Source organism: Mustela erminea, chromosome 14 (assembly GCF_009829155.1).
Source record: "Mustela erminea isolate mMusErm1 chromosome 14, mMusErm1.Pri, whole genome shotgun sequence".
In the NCBI taxonomy this organism is placed as follows: domain Eukaryota; kingdom Metazoa; phylum Chordata; class Mammalia; order Carnivora; family Mustelidae; genus Mustela; species Mustela erminea.
Genome location: NC_045627.1, coordinates 11001956 through 11024448, shown reverse-complemented (window position 1 = coordinate 11024448; position 22493 = coordinate 11001956).

Here is a 22493-nt window from a genome sequence, read left to right as displayed (position 1 = left end):
TGTTTCGAATTCTTGGACTAACCTATTTCAAATCTAAAGAGGGAAAAAAATTATACAATTGACTGACGTAAGCTTCATTGCTAGTATCATTTTCAACAGCTTCTACTAAAATTGGACAAAGAAGACAAATCAATAAAGTAAAAACAGCTGTCAAAAATGATTCTGAAGAAATGAAATTATTCAGGCCAGGCCTAAAGTGAAGAAAAGACATCCAGAACAATTAAGAAATGCAATGAACATAGCAATCCTGTATGCAGGACAGTCAGAGATGACAGGGAAGACCCAGGTAGAGACTAGTCTAAGCCTTGGGGTCTGTATTATTTAACTTTTTTTTTTTTTTTTTTTTTTTTGCTTTAACTGAGAAAAAAAGGGAGGGGGGGAACCAAAACATCCAAAAGTTGAAGTCCAGAGGACAAAGAAAAAACTCAGTTTCATGAATGTATTTTGGATTTGGTGAAATAAAATATACTTCATGCTAAACAGCATTCGTGTTATTCTTGGCTTATGATGAATACCAGCAGGCTAGTTCTCCGTGGATGACTTGATATGCAGAGCTTTAAAGGTTCAGGGCATAAAAGTAAATTCTCCTAAATACCTTTTACCAAATGTCCCACAATAACTCATAGGAAATTAAACACATTTCCCATTCAACAGTATTTTTAAATTGGATTTATTATTCCTTATGTAATACAAGCTAGAACATGTTCCATTGTCTGCAGGCAGGCCTATATTAGAAAAAAGCTAAATGAATAATGACTTTTTTTAACATAATCATGTTCTTATTCTGTAATTTAATAAATATTTACTGTATTTTGTTTATTGGAAGAATAACTGAAAAGCCTGGTCAGAACCTAATAAACTAAAGGAAATACTAAATATTTGGGCATTTTTATAGTGATCACAAAATATTTTCAGGTGGGCCAGCCAAAAATTAGTCCTCCATATCTTCAGTTCAGCATAAGATAATGTCAGGAGGAAATACCAACTGGAGGGACACCTGGGTGGCTCAGTTGTTAAGCGTTTGCCTTTGGCTCAGGTAATGATCCCAGGATCCTAGGATCGAGACCCACGTTGGGGCTCCCTGCTCGGTGGGGGGAGTCTGCCTCTCCTTCCCCCACTCCCCCTGCTTGTGTTCCCTCTCTGTCTCTCTGTCAAATAAATAAACAAAATCTTAAAAAAAAAAAAAAGAAAGAAAGAAAGAAAGAAAGCAAAAGAACGAAAGAAAAAAAATGCCAGCCAGAATAACCAACAGGAAGACCTTATGCTTACAAAGGAGTACAGCTTCACTTCGTATCTGAAAAAATCTATAGGCAGGTCTACCTACAAGCATATTATTTAGTTTTGTCACCTGATTTGACTAAAGTCAGAAATACGACTCAGCACTCAAAGTGGAATGAAACATTTTTCCTGCTTAATTAAATATCCTGTTCATCAAGTATATGTCCACACTAAACCATTATTTAATATACAAAGCTCTGGCTTTTACTATTGCACATAAATAACCATAAAGAAGATTGCACAAGTAATTAAATATGCTATATAGTGACTCAATGTGGGTATATAAATAACCTTTGATTATGCATATAATAGAGGTACATTTGCCACTTTAATAACAGCAATGATGAAAAATACATGTGGGAAATCAAAAACCAAATGATTCACTTTTTCTTGATACAGTATAGAGTGCCAATAAGCCACACCGGTGACACATTAAAGCCTTTGTGATTTCATTGAAAATAATATTAGGAGGGTCTAACGTTCATTAACAGCATGCAGGTAATGATAATCAGCATTCTGATTACAAGATTTGGACGCAAAGAGTGGTTTTCTTACTACCTAAAAGCTGCCAGTCGCTGGCATTTTTTCACAGGTTTGGCGGGTATAGATGTGAACTGCCTGGAAACTCATGATCTTTTTGTTTCTACTTTGTGACCTAGTCTCCCTAACGTTAGTACATCCCATCTCTTATTACATTTGGAAAGGAATTTTTTAAAAAAGGAGGGGCTGGGGAAGTGAGGGAGAGAGGCCCACTGAAGGAGTGATATAAAAAACCAGGAGCATAGAAGAACATGAAATTAAGCTAAAGAAATGATGTTTCAGGAAGAAGGATATTCTCTGGTTTGGGAAGAAACTGCCTTTGCAAGAGTCCATTGGCTCCATTGGTCAAGCACTGAAGGAACGTGGGAAAGGACCACACATGAATGAGACTCCAGGCAGGCATGAGTCATCGGGCTCCGTGAGTACAACAACGGAGCCCAGAGGACAGCCGCCACGTTGTCATTGGCTGGGGGGGTGGGGGGGAACTTTAAAAAAGGATGAAGACTGAGAAGAAGGTCTAGAAGGTCATTGGATTTGGTACTTAGAAACAAGTTTTAGGAATAAGCGAGAATTGAAAAAGTAAACAAAAAAATTTTTTTAATTAGGAATAAGCGAGGGACAAACCCAGAATGAAAAAGTAAAACATTTAAAAAAATAAAGTAAGAATTAAAAGGGGAGCCAATGCGGGCCCGGGAGCATGTTCTCCTCCTGAAATCGTGTATTGGGAAAAGAAAGAGGAGAAACGGGCCATGTGGGAAGAGGCAGCAACTTTAGAGAAGACTTGTCAGCTGGTTTGTTTCTTATTGTTTACTTTAGGCAGCAATGACTTCATCAGTTTTGTTGTCTGAGGGTCTGTAGAAAGGAAAATAGAGAAGTTTTGAGAGACAGTGGCGCAACTTATTCCCGGGGCAAAGACTGGTAAATAAAAAAGAGAAGGTGAATCCCAGTCCCCTTGAGCTGTGAACTGAATGAGGTGTGAACAACTGGAAAGTTTATACCTACCTGTTAATGATTAGACATGGTAATAATGTAGGAAGGTGTTTATTTGCACAGCAATATCACTGGCACTCAAATAAACTTCCTTGTAAATCCCTCCTGCCTGACATCTCTTTGTAGCTGTGGAGCCCTCAGAAGCTCTGGGAGATTTGCCTGACTCGCCACCTGCCATAATTGGATTATCAAGACCAATGACGCGATAGGGCCCCTGGCCCTCAGAGCAGGTTCCCTAAATGATTTTCGATTTACTGTCGCCCTGATGGAGAAGAAAGAGAACAAACATGTTCCATAACCCCAGAGTTTAATTCTTGGGAACTTAAGCAAACATTTCTCTGTCTTAAAACAAAACAAAACAACCCCCCCACCCCGCCCCCAGCATGTATGTAGTATTTATGGAGTTGTAGTTGAAGGATCTAAAAAGTCAAGTACCACAATATAAATAAATGCCTGGACTTTCCCAGTAACACATTCATGCGTCTCCTCAAACACTATGGACAGTACTACTAATAAACTACATGGGAATCACTGTGCAGGTGGCAAAGAAAAAGAGAAATGCAATCTAGTTCTTGTCTTTTGATAATTTAGAATGCTAAAAACAGGCTGCTGTCAGTTGATCACCCTCCTGACATAGTATTTACATAAACTATTCCCCACATTTCCCTTGCAGTTGGGGCTATGAATAGCTTTAAGAAAAAAGAAAATCTAACCCCTAGCCAAAGAATTTTTAAAACCATTAAATAATATAATCATTTATTTCCGTTTGAAATAGGAGTGGGTAAGAATAAAGAAAGTCATCTTTTTGCTAAGACTTCAGGAATATGCAAGAGTTCTTGATAAATATGATGTATATTGAGGTATGCAAATTTTTGGCTTTAGTATAAACTTATGTTTAAATAATATTTTTAAATTAGGCAAAGAATATTACTAGTTGATTCACAAAGTAGTAAATATAAACATTTAATAAACCCAGGAATGGATCTTCTACCTTACTAGTACTAAAAATGTGATAATTAAAAATACAAAATAAAAATGGAAAAAAATTGATATTATCTAATGTTGGCAAGGATATAGGGAAATGAGCTTGCTTACGGGACACTGAGTTTGTTTATGGGAGAGTGGCAAATTGTCTTAAAGTTTCTGAAAAGTAATTTGACAACAATTATTTGATCCAGCAACATCACTTTTAAAAATTCATCATGCATCCATAAAAATATTTAATCCACAAACATATTTTCAACACTTCGAGTAAACTGTATTTCTCACAGTACTGCATATCAAAGGGAAAATGGAAATGGAAATATTCTGAATGTTTATCAATCAAGAATATCTGAAAAAATGACACTATATTTATATACGAATTCAACTACGTTTTGTGGTAGTTGTTAGAATGGCCCAAAAATATGTCATCTCTCCCCTTCTGGGCATGTAATATACTTTGTGATTTCTGATCCTCTTAACATTAGGCATGGTCATGTGTCTTGGTTTGGCCAATGAAATAACATTGCTGTGTTAGGCTAAAGCTTATGTATAATTCGTGTTTTCTTTCTCTCTAGCATAGATATAACTTGCTGTAATACATTAAATAAGAACATTATAGAGCAGGGATCTCAGCAACTTCAATAAGTATGTAGTTGAACAAAAAACAATCTTTTGTTATTTTAAAATACTATAATTTAGGAATGGTTTATTATTATTATTATTATTATTATTGTTATTGTTATATTTATAATTATTGAAGCATAACCCAGGCTACCTTAACTGATAAAAAGTATTTTTGTACTTAAAATATGTCCATGATATAATGAAAAGTGAGGAAAGCAGGCTGTAGAAAATATGTATACTAAAATCCCACTTTTTAAAAAACTTGGAAAAACACATATATGTTACAAGAGAGAAGGAAAACTATCACAAGATAGACTTATAAATGTCAACAACTGATGACTTCTAGCAATTAAGAAATTATGAGTATTAATTTTTTCCAATACATATTGTGATTTTATTATTACTACTTTTTAAAATGTTGGTATTCTTTTTTATTGAGATTATTTACATTTATTTGAGAGAGAGAGAGCATGAGAAGGGGGAGAGTCAGAGGGAGAAGCAGACTCCCCACTGAGCAGGAATATGTTGTGGGTCTTGATTCTGAAACTCTGGGATCATGACTTGAGCCAAAGGCAGTTGCTTAACCAAGTAAGCCAACCAGGTGTCCCTGTAATTTTATTTTTAAAAACACGCAGTTATTCCTAAATTTGAAAATAATAAAGAAAAAGTTATTCTAATCAACCAGGTAAAAAAAAAATAGTAAAATTCTGTATTTATTGAAAAATATTACCTCTGCATGAGTATAAAAAAATTAGTGAAAGTGAACAGCAAGTCCAGAAACAGATTAAAATACAAGTGACTAAAGATGAGTTTATCATTTCAAGTTTGTGCAGAAATATCTATTCAATGAATAGGTTGATATATTGGTTAAACATTTGAAAAAGATTAAGGGAAATTTATACTTTTTCTTTTTAACAAAATTAATTCCAGATTCATTACAGTTATGACGGTAATAAAATAAATCACACAGACAAATTGTATATGTCTAGTGGATTAGAATCACCTTCTAAATGCGATGCCAAGGCCAGAAAGAGTTATGAGTAAGTTGACAGATTTGATAACATAATCAATCAGCCAAACCAATCAATCAATCAATTAGTTACAAAGTGGGGGAAATATTTGTGACACATGGAACACTGCTCAGTCAAAAATGGATAGTGATTGCATTCCTAGGTAAAATTAAGCAAAATATTATTTTTAAAAGTATTTTATTTCACTGCTGAGCATTAGGGGCAATCTGAATGCCCTTTCCTGGGAGACAAGACTCAATGTGATTAATGACTACAGAATTATTTTGCAGAAGTCAGAAGTAATAAACTAGATATACACGCAACAGTCTGGATTAATTTTTTTAAAAAATGGAGTGAAGAATGAGAAAATTATAAAATAGAACGAGACATCTAACATAATATGCAATTTATGTAAACTAATTTCCTATGTACATAAAGAACAACATACATACAAAAACACACACAAACAAAAAAAAAATGTACATTAAGTACTTTCGAATGAATATCTGTGTGGGAGGGGACTAGAAATAAAACAAAAGAAATGTGGAGTATGTAAATAAGTTAAAAAAAAAACAAAAACAAGGGAAGAAAACAGGATTGAACTATGCAGGGAACAAGGACAATATCATGCCAGATTATTGATGAGTACAACTCAACACCCCGAAGTCAAAAAAAATCACCAGTTTTTTAAAATAGGCTAAGACAGGAGCTGGTAAATTAATAGCAAAGAGACACATATAGGTAGTAAGAATATTAAAAAGAACTCCAGTTTTGCTACCAATTAAATAATTACAGATTAATACAGACATTGATTTGAGTTTATTGACCAGTCCATTGAGAAATAAGATCTTGAAGAGAAATACCATTCATAGCCCTATTACTAATGGCACTAGACAGTGGTAGAACAGTTTTGGATCACTAGACAACTGCCAAGTAATACTTGAACAAAACTTTTTATTGTAGCATTCATTACAGAAGCTAACAGCTGGGGAGAAATAACGAACCCTTACGGGTTTAATCACAGAAATGTTACATCAAAAATAGAGCATATCATATAGCCACTTGAGTTGATGAAGTACAGGAATTTTTCACTTTGTCCCTGCACTCTTAAAATCTTTCCACAATTAGCATGTATTAAATTTCATAAAACACAAGTAAATAATAAAAATTAGGATAAAATTAATTGGGGGTGGGGCACCTGGGTGGTTCAGTGGGTTAAAGCCTCTGTCTTCAATTCAGGTCATGATCCCAGGGTCCTGGGATCCAGCCCCACATCGGGCTCTCTGCTCGGCAGGGAGCCTGCTTCCTCCTCTCTCTCCGCCTACTTGTGATCTCTGTGTCTCAAATAAATAATAAATAAAATCTTTAAAAAAAATTAATTCCAGGGGAGGAGTCAAGATGGCGGAGAAGTAGCAGGCTGAGACTACTTCGGCTAGCTGGAGATCAGCTAAATAGCTTATCTAAAGATTGCAAACACCTGAAAATCCATCGGCAGATCGAAGAGAAGAACAGCAATTCTGGAAACAGAAAAACAACCACTTTCTGAAAGGTAGGACCGGCGGAGAAGTGAATCCAAAGCGACGGGAAGATAGACCCCAGGGGGAGGGGCCGGCTCCCGGCAAGCGGTGGAGCAACGGCGCACAAAATCAGGACTTTTAAAAGTCTGTTCCGCTGAGGAACATTGCTCCAGAGGCTAAACCGGGGCGAAGCCCACGCGGGGTCAGCGTGGTCTCAGGTCCCGCAGGGTCACAGAAGGATCGGGGGTGTCTGAGTGTCGCAGAGCTTGCGGGTATTGGAACGGGAAAGCCGGCTACAGAGACAGAGCCGACAGTAAGCTCACAGCTCGGTGTTACCTTGAACCGGTCGCAGGCTCGGTGAGCTCGGAGCGCGGCCGGAGGTCAGGCAGATGGGAGTAACTGGGAGCTGTTCTCTGAGGGTGCACTGAGGAGTGGGGCCCTGGGCTCTCGGCTCCTCCGGGCTGGAGACCAGGAGGCCGCCATTTGTATTCCCCGTCCTCCGGAACTCTACAGAAAGCGCTCAGGGAACAAAAGCTCCTGAAAGCAAACCCAAGTGGATTACTCACCCCGGCCCCTGGTAAGGGCGGGGCAATTCCGCCTGGAGCAAAGACACTTGAGAATCACTACAACAGGCCCCTCCCCCAGAAGATCATCAAGAAATCCAGCCAAGACCAAGTTCACCTACCAAGGAGTGCGGTTTCAATACCAAGGAGAGCAGCAGAATTCCAGAGGAGGAGAAAGCAAAGCACGGAACTCATGGCTTTTTCCCTGTGATTTTTTTTAGTCTTGCAGTTAATTTAATTTTTTTCCTTTTCATTTTTTGTTTTTTTTCTCGCCTTCTGGTAAAATTTTTTTTTTTAACTTTTACCTTTTTCTTTTTTAACGTTTTTTAACCAGTTTATCTAATATATATATATTTTCTTTTTTATATTTTTCTTATTTGTTGTTTTTTTTTTAATTCTTTCCTTTGTTCTTTTTTTTTTCCTTTCTTCCTTTTTGAACCTCTTTTTATCCCCTTTCTCCCCCCTCACGATTTGGAATATCTTCTAATTTGGTTAAAGCATATTTTCCTGGGGTTGTTGCCACCCTTTTAGTATTTTACTTGCTCCTTCATATACTCTTATCTGGAAAAAATGACAAGAAGGAAAAATTCAACACAAAAAAAAGAACAAGAGGCAGTACCGAAGGCTAGGGACCTAATCAATACAGACATTGGTAATATGTCAGATCTAGAGTTCAGAATGACAATTCTCAAGGTTCTAGCCGGGCTTGAAAAAGGCATAGAAGATATTAGAGAAACCCTCTTGAGAGATATAAAAGCCCTTTCTGGAGAAATAAAAGAACTAAAATCTAACCAAGTTGAAATCAAAAAAGCTATTAATGAGGTGCAATCAAAAATGGAGGCTCTCGGGACGCCTGGGTGGCTCAGTTGGTTAAGCGGCTGCCTTCGGCTCAGGTCATGATCCCAGCATCCTGAGATTGAGTCCCACATCGGGCTCCTTGCTCAGCAGGGAGCCTGCTTCTCCCTCTGCCTCTGCCTGCCTCTCTGCCTGCCTGTGCTCGCTCACTCTCTCTCCCTCTATCCCTCCAAATAAATAAATAAAATCTTAAAAAAAAAAAAATGGAGGCTCTCACTGCTAGGATAAGTGAGGCAGAAGAAAGAATTAGTGATATAGAAGACCAAATGACAGAGAATAAAGAAGCTGAGCAAAAGAGGGACAAACAGCTACTGGACCACGAGGGGAGAATTCGAGAGATAAGTGACACCATAAGACGGAACAACATTAGAATAATTGGGATTCCAGAAGAAGAAGAAAGAGAGAGGGGAGCAGAAGGTATACTGGAGAGAATTATTGGGGAGAATTTCCCCAATATGGCAAAGAGAACGAGCATCAAAATTCAGGAGGTTCAGAGAACGCCCCTCAAAATCAATAAGAATAGGCCCACACCCCGTCACCTAATAGTAAAATTTACAAGTCTCAGTGACAAAGAGAAAATCCTGAAAGCAGCCCGGGAAAAGAAGTCTGTAACATACAATGGTAAAAATATTAGATTGGCAGCTGACTTATCCACAGAGACCTGGCAGGCCAGAAAGAGCTGGCATGATATTTTCAGAGCACTAAACGAGAAAAACATGCAGCCAAGAATACTATATCCAGCCAGGCTATCATTGAAAATAGAAGGAGAGATTAAAAGCTTCCAGGACAAACAAAAACTGAAAGAATTTGCAAATACCAAACCAGCTCTACAGGAAATCTTGAAAGGGGTCCTCTAAGCAAAGAGAGAGCCTACAAGTGGTAGATCAGAAAGGAACAGAGACCATATACAGTAACAGTCACCTTACAGGCAATACAATGGCACTAAATTCATATCTCTCAATAGTTACCCTGAATGTTAATGGGCTAAATGCCCCTGTCAAAAGACACAGGGTATCAGAATGGATAAAAAAACAAAACCCATCTATATGTTGCCTCCAAGAAACTCATTTTAAGCCCGAAGACACCTCCAGATTTAAAGTGAGGGGGTGGAAAAGAATTTACCATGCTAATGGACATCAGAAGAAAGCAGGAGTGGCAATCCTTATATCAGATCAATTAGATTTTAAGCCAAAGACTATAATAAGAGATGAGGAAGGACACTATATCATACTCAAAGGGTCTGTCCAACAAGAAGATCTAACAATTTTAAATATCTATGCCCCCAACGTGGGAGCAGCCAACTCTATAAACCAATTAATAACAAAATCAAAGAAACACATCAACAATAATACAATAATAGTAGGGGACTTTAAAACTCCCCTCACTGAAATGGACAGGTCATCCAAGCAAAAGATCAGCAAGGAAATAAAGGCCTTAAACGACACACTGGGCCAGATGGACATCACAGATATATTCAGAACATTTCATCCCAAAGCAACAGAATACACATTCTTCTCTAGTGCACATGGAACATTCTCCAGAATAGATCACATCCTCGGTCCTAAATCAGGACTCAACCGGTATCAAAAGATTGGGATCATTCCCTGCATATTTTCAGACCACAATGCTCTAAAGCTAGAACTCAACCACAAAAGGAAGTTTGGAAAGAACCCAAATACATGGAGACTAAACAGCATCCTTCTAAAGAATGAATGGGTCAACCGGGAAATTAAAGAAGAATTGAAAAAAATCATGGAAACAAATAATGAAAATACAATGGTTCAAAATCTGTGGGACACAAAAAAGGCAGTCCTGAGAGGAAAATATATGGCGGTTCAAGCCTTTCTCAAGAAACAGGAAAGGTCTCAGATACACAACCTAACCCTACACCTAAAGGAGCTGGAGAAAGAACAAGAAAGAAACCCTAAGCCCAGCAGGAGAAGAGAAATCATAAAGATCAGAACAGAAATCAATGAAATAGAAACCAAAAAAACAATAGAACAAATCAATGAAACTAGGAGCTGGTTCTTTGAAAGAATTAATAAAATTGATAAACCCCTGGCCCGACTTATCAAAACGAAAAGAGAAAGGACCCAAATAAATAAAATCATGAATGAAAGAGGAGAGATCACAACTAACACCAAAGAAATACAAACTATTATAAGAACATACTATGAGCAACTCTACGCCAATAAATTTGACAATCTGGAAGAAATGGATGCATTCCTAGAAACATATAAACTACCACAACTGAACCAGGAAGAAATAGAAAGCCTGAACAGACCCATAACCAGTAAGGAGATTGAAACAGTCATTAAAAATCTCCAAACAAAAGCCCAGGGCCAGACGGCTTCCCGGGGGAATTCTACCAAACATTTAAAGTAGAACTAATTCCTATTCTCCTGAAACTGTTCCAAAAAATAGAAATGGAAGGACAACTTCCAAACTCATTTTATGAGGCCAGCATCACCTTGATCCCCAAACCAGACAAGGATCCCATCAAAAAAGACAGCTATAGACCAATATCCTTGACGAACACAGATGCGAAAATTCTCACCAAAATACTAGCCAATAGGATTCAACAGTACATTAAAGGGATTATTCACCACGACCAAGTGGGATTTATTCCAGGGCTGCAAGGTTGGTTCAACATCCGCAAATCAGTCAATGTGATACAACACATCAATAAAAGAAAGAACAAGAACCATATGATACTCTCAATAGATGCTGAAAAAGCATTTGACAAAGTACAGCATCCCTTCCTGATCAAAACTCTTCAAAGTGTAGGGACAGAGGGCACATACCTCAATTTCATCAAAGCCATCTATGAAAAACCCACCGCAAATATCATTCTCAATGGAGAAAAACTGAAAGCTTTTCCGCTAAGGTCAGGAACACGGCAGGGATGTCCATTATCACCACTGCTATTCAACATAGTACTAGAGGTCCTAGCCTCAGCAATCAGACAACAAAAGGAAATTAAAGGCATCCAAATCGGCAAAGAAGAAGTCAAATTATCACTCTTTGCAGATGATATGATACTATATGTGGAAAATCCAAAAGGCTCCACTCCAAAACTGCTAGAACTTATACAGGAATTCAGTAAAGTGTCAGGATATAAAATCAATGCACAGAAATCAGTTGCATTTCTCTACACCAACAGCAAGACAGAAGAAAGAGAAATTAAGGAGTCAATGCCATTTACAATTGCACCCAAAACCATAAGATACCTAGGAATAAACCTAACCAAAGAGACACAGAATCTATACTCAGAAAACTATAAAGTACTCATGAAAGAAATTGAGGAAGACACAAAGAAATGGAAAAATGTTCCATGCTCCTGGATTGGAAGAATAAATATTGTGAAAATGTCTATGCTACCTAAAGCAATCTACACATTTAATGCAATTCCTATCAAAGTACCATCCATCTTTTTCAAAGAAATGGAACAAATAATTCTAAAATTTATATGGAACCAGAAAAGACCTCGAATAGCCAAAGGGATATTGAAAAAGAAAGCCAACGTTGGTGGCATCACAATTCCGGACTTCAAGCTCTATTACAAAGCTGTCATCATCAAGACAGCATGGTACTGGCACAAAAACAGACACATAGATCAATGGAACAGAATAGAGAGCCCAGAAATAGACCCTCAACTCTACAGTCAACTAATCTTCGACAAAGCAAGAAAGACTCTCCAATGGAAAAAAGAGAGCCTCTTCAATAAATGGTGCTGGGAAAATTGGACAGCCACATGCAGAAAAATGAAATTGGACCATTTCCTTACACCACACACAAAAATAGACTCAAAATGGATAAAGGACCTCAATGTGTGAAAGGAATCCATCAAAATCCTTGAGGAGAACACAGGCAGCAACCTCTTCGACCTCAGCCGCAGCAATATCTTCCTAGGAACAACGCCAAAGGTAAGGGAAGCAAGGGCAAAAATGAACTATTGGCATTTCATCAAGGTCAAAAGCTTTTGCACAGCAAAGGAACAGTTAACAAAATCAAAAGACAACTGACAGAATGGGAGAAGATATTTGCAAACAACATATCAGATAAAGGACTAGTGTCCAGAATCTATAAAGAACTTAGCAAACTCAACACCCAAAGAACAAATAATCCAATCAAGAAATGGGCAGAGGACATGAACAGACATTTCTGCAAAGAAGACATCCAGATGGCCAACAGACACATGAAAAAGTGCTCCATATCACTCGGCATCAGGGAAATACAAATCAAAACCACAATGAGATATCACCTCACACCAGTCAGAATGGCTAAAATCAACAAGTCAGGAAATGACAGATGCTGGCGAGGATGCGGAGAAAGGGGAACTCTCCTACACTGTTGGTGGGAATGCAAGCTGGTGCAGCCACTCTGGAAAACAGCATGGAGGTTCCTCAAAATGTTGAAAATAGAACTGCCCTATGACCCAGCAATTGCACTATTGGGTATTTACCCTAAAGATACAAACGTAGTGATCCGAAGGGGCACGTGCACCCGAATGTTTATAGCAGCAATGTCCACAATCGCCAAACTATGGAATGAACCTAGATGCCCATCAACAGATGAATGGATAAAGAAGATGTGGTATATATACACAATGGAATACTATGCAGCCATCAAAAGAAATGAAATCTTGCCATTTGCGACAACATGGCTGGAACTAGAGCGTATCATGCTTAGCGAAATAAGTCAAGCAGAGAAAGACAACTATCATATGATCTCCCTGATATGAGGAAGTGGTGATGCAACATGGGGGCTTAAGTGGGTAGGAGAAGAATAAATGAAACAAGATGGGATTGGGAGGGAGACAAACCATAAGTGACTCTTAATCTCACAAAACAAACTGAGGGTTGCTGGGGGGAGGGGGTTTGGGAGAAGGGGGTGGGATTATGGACATTGGGGAGGGTATGTGCTTTGGTGAGTGCTGTGAAGTGTGTAAACCTGGTGATTCTCAGACCTGTACCCCTGGGGATAAAAACATATGTTTATTAAAAAAAAAAAAATTAATTCCTCTAGAAGAAAAGCTCTACTGTTTGTAATCTGATCTGTTCTATGACAAATAAAATTAGACTTCTAGTGTATTTTATTTTGCTTCTTCTCACATAGAAAACTGAAGTGAGCTTTACTGAGTTCAGAGTTCATACGTGCTCTTCCCACCATTAAGAAATGTTTATTCGGTTACAGAACCTGGACTGGATCCTGATGGAAGAACCAAGCGGCGCTCAGAGACTTTGGAGGACTGGAGGTTTATTTAACACCAGTGGGTTCAGAGACTGTTCTCCAAATGTCTGAGCCCCGAGCACAAGCAGAGAGGGTAATTTATACCTTTCTACTTCCACATACTTGGCACTTTTGGTGGGTGTGGAGGAAACAAGGTAGGAAAAAAGAACCTAGAAGGGATCTGAGACAGGGACTGGAATTCCCTTGCTGGTTTGGTTGGCCATCATGGAGTACAGTTTTTCCCTTATCAGTTCTTGCTATTAAAACTCTGCATGGACTATACTACATTATACTGTAGATAAATGCGGGGTGGGGATAGATAACGTGGGTTTTTCTGCAATAAAAAGACTTAGAAAATATGTGCTTAGCTAGGTTTAAAGACTCTTTAACAGGAAATGGCATAAAAAGGGTTTTTTTCCCCACTAATTCTGTATTACACTTTGATAACATGTAAAATAGTAATAATTACAAATTTGATGTATTTTATGTGACTTCTTGGTCTGTGGGTAAATAGTAAAATTTATGGCCAGCAATATCTGTATTAAGATTTTACTTTTTGGGCGCCTGGGTGGCTCAGTGGGTTGAGCCTCTGCCTTCGGCTCAGGTCATGATCTCAGGGTCCTGGGATCGAGCCCCGCATCGGGCTCTCTGCTCAGCGGGGAGCCTGCTTCCTCCTCTCTCTGCCTGCCTCTCTGCCTGCTTGTGATCTCTCTCTCTCTCTCTGTCAAAAAATAAATAAAATCTTTAAAAAAAAAAGAAAAAGATTTTACTTCTTGAGGTGCCTGGGCCGTGCAGTAGGTGGAGCTTCGACTGTTCATATCGGCTCAGGTCATGATCTCGGGATCATGAGATGGAGCCCCACAGGCAGCTCCACGCTCATTAGAGAGTCCACTTGAGATTCTCCCTCTCCCTCTGCCCCCTCACTCTCTCTCTCTCTGAAATAGATAAATAAATATTTAATTAGTAAATAAATCTTTAAAAAAAAAGAAAGACTTTACTTTTTTTTAGAGCAATTTTAAGTTCACTCCAAAACCGAGCAGAAGCTACATAGATTTCCCATGACCCCCTGGCCCTACACATGGATTGTCCCCTCACCCCCCCCCCCACCACCAATTATCAACATTCTCCACTAGCCTGGTCCATTTGTTACCACGGAGGAAGCCGCACTGACACATCAGCACTACCCAAAGTCCACAGTGCATGTCATGGTTCGCTCTGGTGTTGCATGCTCTGTGGGTTGGAACAATGTGTAAAGACATGTATCCATCACTGCGGTACTCATCAGAGCGATCTGACTACCCTGAAGATGCTCTGTGCTTCACAGCTCAGCACCCCACCCCCCAACCCACCGATCTTTTCACTGTCTCCATAATTTTGTCTTTTACAGAATGTCCTATAGCTGGAATCCCACAATGTGAAACCTTTCCACACTGACTTCTTTCACTTGGTAACATTTTTCCCTGTCATTTCATGGCTTGATAGCTCATCTGTTTTTAGTGCTAACCACTATTTTATTGTCCATCCTGACAGTTTATTTATCCACTCCCTGCTAGAGGACACCTCACTTGCTTCCAAGCTTTGACAAGTATGAGTAAAGTTGCCATATACATTTGTGTGTGGGTTTTGTGTGGACATTTGTTTTGAACTCCTTAGGGTAAATACCAAGGAGTGCAATTATAAACACAGATTTTTTTTTTCCTCAAGCTAATCAGACATTTCAGGTATCCAATATTGAACATCCCACACTCCAATAACTTTTATTCCCTCAGATATGGAAAAATAATTTTATTCAGAGATGAATCTGTCTTTGCCAATGAAGGTATCACTTAAAAGAAAAATCTGCCCTTCACATTATCTGGTCCCACAAACCTGTCTTTTGCCTGTGTAATTCTCTTTTCCTGGTGTAAAACTTATTTACTTTTTAACAAGATGTTTGTTCTATTTCTACTGGCACTCTTTCACAAAGAAGATAATTAAAGCAACAGTACCAAAGACTCCCGGATATAGTCTGGGTCAGCTGTGTGCAGCGAGGACACTCAGAAACAAAGAGCAGGAGTCAAGTCTTATTTTGCTGTGTGAGTTTATTTCACATTTTTTTTCCTTCCTCTGCAGCTATAGGAAATGAAGAATTCACTCTTTTATTTGTAGTCTGATGACAGTTTAAAGTTTCACTGAGGATGTGGTCAGGCAGTGGTAATCTACAACCCACACACAAAACATAGCACTAAAATCTTTATAATTAACTGCATATGATTTAGCAGGGTCATTTAGAAAGATGATTCATCGGCAGTAGGTGTAAACTGTTCACTAAACCTAAAGCTTAAAGGGAAAGCAGAGATAGAATGGTTTCTTTATTCCACTTTAGACTAACAGCCAGGTGATTCAGAGTCCTTAAGAGCCCTGATTCAGTCTTCATTTCTCATCACTGATCGGATGCTGAGGTGTCATGCCAAACAATTTATCCTTCTATACCTCAGTTAGGTCAATCTCTAAAATAAGTCTCTAACAGGGGTCTAGGGAATGTGCTGCTTGTAACCCTATGTTTCAACATGGTTCTTCATTCTGCTTTATAATTGTGTGTCTGTTTGTGTATAGAGGATTTTCCCCCAATATGATTGCACATTCTGGAAAAAGTGTATGGTGGCCACGGCTTTGGCGTCTTTCCATCTCCTTACAGGCCAGCCATGTCCAGTCTTCATATGCTCTCTGAGCCCTGGCAGCTTAGAAAACTCTATTGTAATAGACTCTATCCCGAGGCAGCCCTCACCTTTTACAGAAATTTTTACCCCTTTCTCCTTAAACTTTGCTTTCAGGAAGTTGCCAATGGAAGAAGACCTGAAAATCTCATCCTCTAAATCCCTAATAGCTGATTGTGGTATTGCCCTCTGAAGAACTTGCATTGTAGGGGGCACCTGAGTGGCTCAGTCTGTTAAGCGTCTGCTCAGGTCATGATCCCAGGGTCCTGGAATCGATCCCCACATTGTGCTCCCTGCTTGGCAGGAAACCTACTTCTCCCTCTCCCGCTCCCCCTGCTTGTGTTCCCTCTCTCGCTGCGTCTCTCTGTCAAATAAATAAATAAAATCTAAAGAAGAACTTGCATTTTGAAAGGGAACAGATCCTTGACTTCAGGCTGCGTTTCACAACTCCGGTCAACAGATCTCTTGGAATGAATGGTTGAGGAATGCAGGTTTGCAGGGCACGAGATCACACATGCATGCTGTAGCAAATCCTGAGAGGGGGAAATGAGAACCATTTACCTGCAGCAAACACGTGTGACATCACCATACAGAACTGCATCGTGAGAATTAAAGCAAGGGGTTTTAGTACCTCTCCAATATTTTCCACCATGTTCCCTAGAGTGACCTTGTATACAGACAATGAGTGCTATCATTTGGCCTGATGCCACATCAAGAACAACAGACCCAGATAACAAGCATTATCCGTCCATTACAACATCGAGGTAAAGTATGCTTTTGGTCAGCTCAGGATTACATGTCAGAACATTCAACGAAGGTACATTGCAAAGCAGCTAAATCTCTCATTTAGAGGAAATCATATTCACTTCACCAGGAAGGTGACACATTTTTTGATACCTCTGATTGCCCACCTAGTCTAAGCACCCAGTGGCTTCATAACATTTTTTGCTAGCTTATTACAAAGGCTTTTATTGTTATTTTTTATTCCAAAAATAACGTGTGTTTGTTAGAGCAAATTTAGAAAAAACAATGGAATAAACAATAGTGTGTGATCACTACTGCTAACATTTTAATGATTCCTTTATTCTTTCCTTTATACATTCACCCATCTTTTCTGTATTCCCCGAGCTGCTCTGAGCCCTAGGAATACATCTGTAGACAAGCTACATAAAGCTCATATGGTCTAGACAGCAATCAAGTGGTGCGAGAGAGCAGACACTAATGAAACACCTAAGTTTTATGAAAAAGACAAACTTGATTAATGGGACTAAGAGGGTCTGGAGAGGGAGCGCTACTTTACATCTAATGGTAAGGCAAGACCTTACCAAAGAGGTAACGTATGAGCTGATACCTAAAGGAGAGGAAGTTCAACTTAAGACACTCTGGGGAATCAAAATCCAGATGAGGGGGCTGGCAATTCAAAAGGCCAAAGATGGGAATAAACTTGGCATATCTGAAGAATGAAAGATCAGCTGTATGAGTGTGACTGAAGATGTGGAGACTGATGATAACAGACGTAGCAGAAGTAATTAGGGCTAAGCCATATACACCCGCACAGCCCAGCATGGGAGCCACAAGCCAGACACATCTACTGAACACTTGCAATCATGCCAGGCTGAATCAAGATGACCTGAATTGAAATACGCATTGAAGGTGAGGATCTAGTGTAGAAAAAGAACTCACCTTGTTTAATGTGTTGAAATGACAATTTTGGACATGTTGGATTAAATGAAATATATTTTTATCATTAAATGACTTATTAGCTTTTACTATTAAATTACTTTTTCTAAGTGAAATTATATGGTAGTTTCCTTCTCAGTCTCATTTACTCCACTTAACATAATACCCTCTAGGTTACCAAATGCAAGATCTCATCCTTTTTTATGGCTGTGTAATACTCAATTATATATAATATGTTTTATATATAATGCTTTTATATTTACTCATATAAATTTATATTTATGTTTATATATGATTATGTAGATTATTCATTTATTAATTATATAATATGTAAATAAAATACTCTCTATATATGTTATAGATACATAGTTATCACATTTTCTTTATCCATTCTATATTGTATATTGTATATTTGGGTTGCTTCCACACCTTCACTACTGTAACTAACTCTGCAATACATACGGGTGCATATTTTTTAAACTTTATTAATTTTTATAGTAATCTCTGCATTCAACAGGGGGCTCGAACTCACAATCCCCAAATCAAGAGTTGCATGCCCCTCTGACTGAGCCAGACAGGCAACCCTGCATATATCTTTTTGAATTACTGTTTTCGTTTTCTTTGGGTAAGCACCCAACAGTGGAATTATTGGATCATATGGTACTTCTATTTTTAACTTTTTGAGGAATGTCTCACTATTTTCCAGTTGTTGTACCAGTTTGCATTCCCATCAAGGAGTGCACAAGGGTTACTTTTTTTTCCACATTCTTGTCAACGCTTGTTATTTCTTGTCTTTTTTATTTTAGCCATTCTGACAGGTTGTGATTTTGATTTGCATTTCCCTGCTGATTAGTGATGTTGAGCATCTTTTCATGTGTCTGTTGGCCATCTGTATGTCCTCTTTGGAAAAATGTCTATTCAGCTCTTCTGTCCATTTTTTAATTGAATTGTGGTATTTTTGGTATTGAATTGTAAACCTTCTTTATAGAGTTTGGGTATTAACCCCTTATTGGATATTATCATTTGCAAATATCTTCTGCCATTCAGTAGTTGTGTTTTTGTTCTGTCCATGGTTACCTTCAATGTGAAAAAGCTTTTTACTTTATTTATATGTAGAACCTAAAAAAACTAAAGAAATGAATAAACAAACAAACAAACAGCAGAATTGGACCTATAAATACAGAGAACAAACTGATGGTTGCCAGAGGGAAGGCAGTTGCCGGGATGGGGATGGGCAAAATGGGTGAAGGGGAGTGAGAGATACAGTCTTTCAGTTATGGAATAAATAAGTCACTGGAATAAAAAGCACAGCATAGGGAAGCTAGCTGATGGTATTTTAATATTGATGTATGGTGACAGTTGGTAGGTACACTCAGCGAACGTAGATAATGTAACGTATAGAGATGCTGAATCACTACGTTGTATACCTGAAACTAATGTAACATTGTGTATCAATTATATAGAAATTAAAATTAAAAAAAAAAAAAGAGTGGCACCTAAATAGCTTAGTCAGTTAGGAATCTGATTTCCCCTCAGGTCATGATCTCATCAGGGATTCAGTGTAGATGAGATTGGGCTCCCCATTCAGCGGGGATTCTGCTTGCCCTTGTGACCATCCCCCTGGTTATCACTCTCTAATAAATAATTAAAATCTTTAAAAAAAGAAATTGAGTGGCCGCCTGGGTGGCTCAGGGTGTTAATGCTTCTGCCTTCTGCTCAGGTCATGATCTCAGGGTCCTGGGATCGAGCCCCACATTGGGCTCTCTGCTCAGCAGGGAGCCTGCTTCCCTCTCTCTCTCTCCCTGCCTGCCTCTCTGCCTACTTGTGATCTCTGTCAAATTAATAAATGAAATTTTTAAAAAAGTAAAAACAGAAAATGAGTAATGAAAAATTGTACGTACACTATTAAAGCAAGACTTGCATGTCATAATCAGGAGTTACAGTCTTTTTAGTTTTCTAATTTTTTTTTTTTTTTAGAAAGAGAAAGCATGTGAGCAGGAGGGGGGGTGCAAAGGGAGAGAGAGTGATCTTAAGCAGACTCCACACTGAGCATGACGTGGGGCTCCATCCCACCACCCTGAGATCCTGACCTGAGCTGAAATCAAGAGTTTGATGCTTAACCAGCTGAGGCAGCCAGGCACCCCCAAGAGTTGCAGCTTTTTAAAGACAATGAGAAATATTTGAAAACATTGTCTTAAAAATGGAAATATTTTAAGATGTCTATTAGATATCCAAGTAAAATTCACAAGAGAAATCAAGTAGAGGAGGAGTGGACCAAGGAAGATAAGCCAGTAAGTTGCCAGAAAACTGTATGTGGTAATGTCCCAGAAGTTAAGTAATAACTTGGTTCAAACAGCAAATAGTGCTTCACTATGTCATGTTTTGTTCAGTAGGGCAAGTAAGATGTGAACAGAAAATTAGACATTGCATCTGACAATGCAAGGAAACTCGATGAGAAAGTTTCTTAAGGTGTGACTATGAAGGTCCAACTGAAGTGGACAGAACAGTAAATGGGAGGTGATAAAATTAGAAAAATAATAAAAAATAAAATTTCAAAAAAAAAAGTGCTGTAAAGATAACCAGACAAAAGGAAATAGTGGCTGGAGAAAGATATGATATCTGTCTTTCTTTCTAAAGTTTTGACCTATAAGGGCTTTCCTATGTGCTAAAGGGACTTACTCAATAAAGTAAGAGAAAATGATGTGGTAGAGAGAGGGGAAGATTATAGACACAAGGTAAACTATTGAGTAAACTCTTGAGTAAGCTATTCAGAATAGGATCCAGACCTCAAAGGCAGTATTGGCTTTTGATAAGACTAGGAAGCTCCTTCCATTGTATCTGAAGTAAAGACAGTGTAGATGAGTAAAGGTGGGTCTCTCTCTCTCTCTTTTCTCTCTTCCTGTGTGTGTGTGTGTGTGTGTGTGTGTGTGTGTTGTGTGTGTGTGTTTACAAACCTTGTATCATATCAAACTTCTCAATTTGTAACATTTGTAGATACAATTTTGAATTGTGTCTACACAGATCCATGTGTTCTAGTTTCAAATGTCAATACAGAAAACTGTCATTACATGAAGCATATACATATGTCCCTTTTAGCTGTGATCCTTCTTATAACACCAGTCATTTTATTCTGGGAACTTTTATGATATGGTATTTAAAAGTGCGACTTGGTTAAGTCTTTTGTTTAATTCATTATTCTGAAGCCTCAATGATTCCCTGCAATCTGAAGATTGATATCCTTCACTTTAGGGAATTTTCTGTACTATTTCTTTGATTATTTCCTCTTCTCCAATGTTTATTTTCCCTCATTCTGGAATCTTTATAGTTGGATATTCCATGGAATGTTCCTAAATGATAACAACTTCATTTCTTATTATCCCTTTGGTCACCTGTGTATTCTGTTTTTTTCCCTTGATTTTAACCCCGAAAACATTTTTGCTTTTAAAAAAACCAAAGTTTGTATGCTGTTTTAAATTTCCTAGAGCTCTTATTTTGATCTCCATTCCTTCTTCACAGCCTTTGACTCTTCTTCAATCTTATCTTATGTCTCTTGAGTACATTAATTACTATTTCTTTGAGGTTTTCCTTGCTTTCAATATTGTTCCTACTCCTTCTGGGCTCCTTAGGCATGATTTGTTTGTTGTCAGAGATTTCTCTCAAAAGTTTTGAGATGCTTAGCTATTTGTTCATAATTTTTTTAAAAAATGCTTTTAAGCTCTGTATAAACAGCAGAATGACCAGCAAGACTCACTCTAAAATCAGGTAGTTTTGGGAGAACAGTACATGGCAAGATCTAGGTTTTCTCTCTGGAATGGTTTGGTTTATCTAGAGAAGGAACCTCCACATTCTTGGTCTTGGGCAAACACCTGATGGCTGGTGTTCTCTAACCAGGACGAAGGAAGAAGCTAGGAGGAGGGTGGCAGTTCCTCATGTAGTTGGTATGTGGACCTCCATCGAAAGCCCTCTTTTAATCATGCACCTCACCCTACATTTTTTTGTACCTGGTTTTGTTAATCTAAGCCTCTCTCATTCAGTTTCTCCAGAGAGCATGCTTCCTATTCCTAGGAAGCCTAGAAGCTATAGTTCCCTCGCAATGCCAGGTGGAGTTGAGAAATGGGAGTCTAGCTGCATCTTTTGTAAACTTCCAAACTGCCCCAGGCTTAACAGCTCATCTCCAGCAAGCTCTTTTATAGTCATGGTGCCACCGCTTCCTCTTTCCAGTATTCAAAGAACAAACCAGCTTCCTTCTCACTGTTAAACCACTTGTGACTTATACATGACTCACCCCTACTTTTTTAAAAAAATATTTTATTTTTGAGCAGTCTCTACACCCAACATAGGGCTCAAACTTACAACCCCACAAAGAAGAGTTGCATGCTTCATTAACAGAGTGAGCCAGCGCCCCTCATCTCTATTTTGATAAGTAAGTAAATTCCTACCTTTTCTTTCCAACTTCACACATTGTAATTCAGAATTATAGATCGCTCCTAATTTAATAAGAGATGAAGTCAGTGTTTCTGCTTA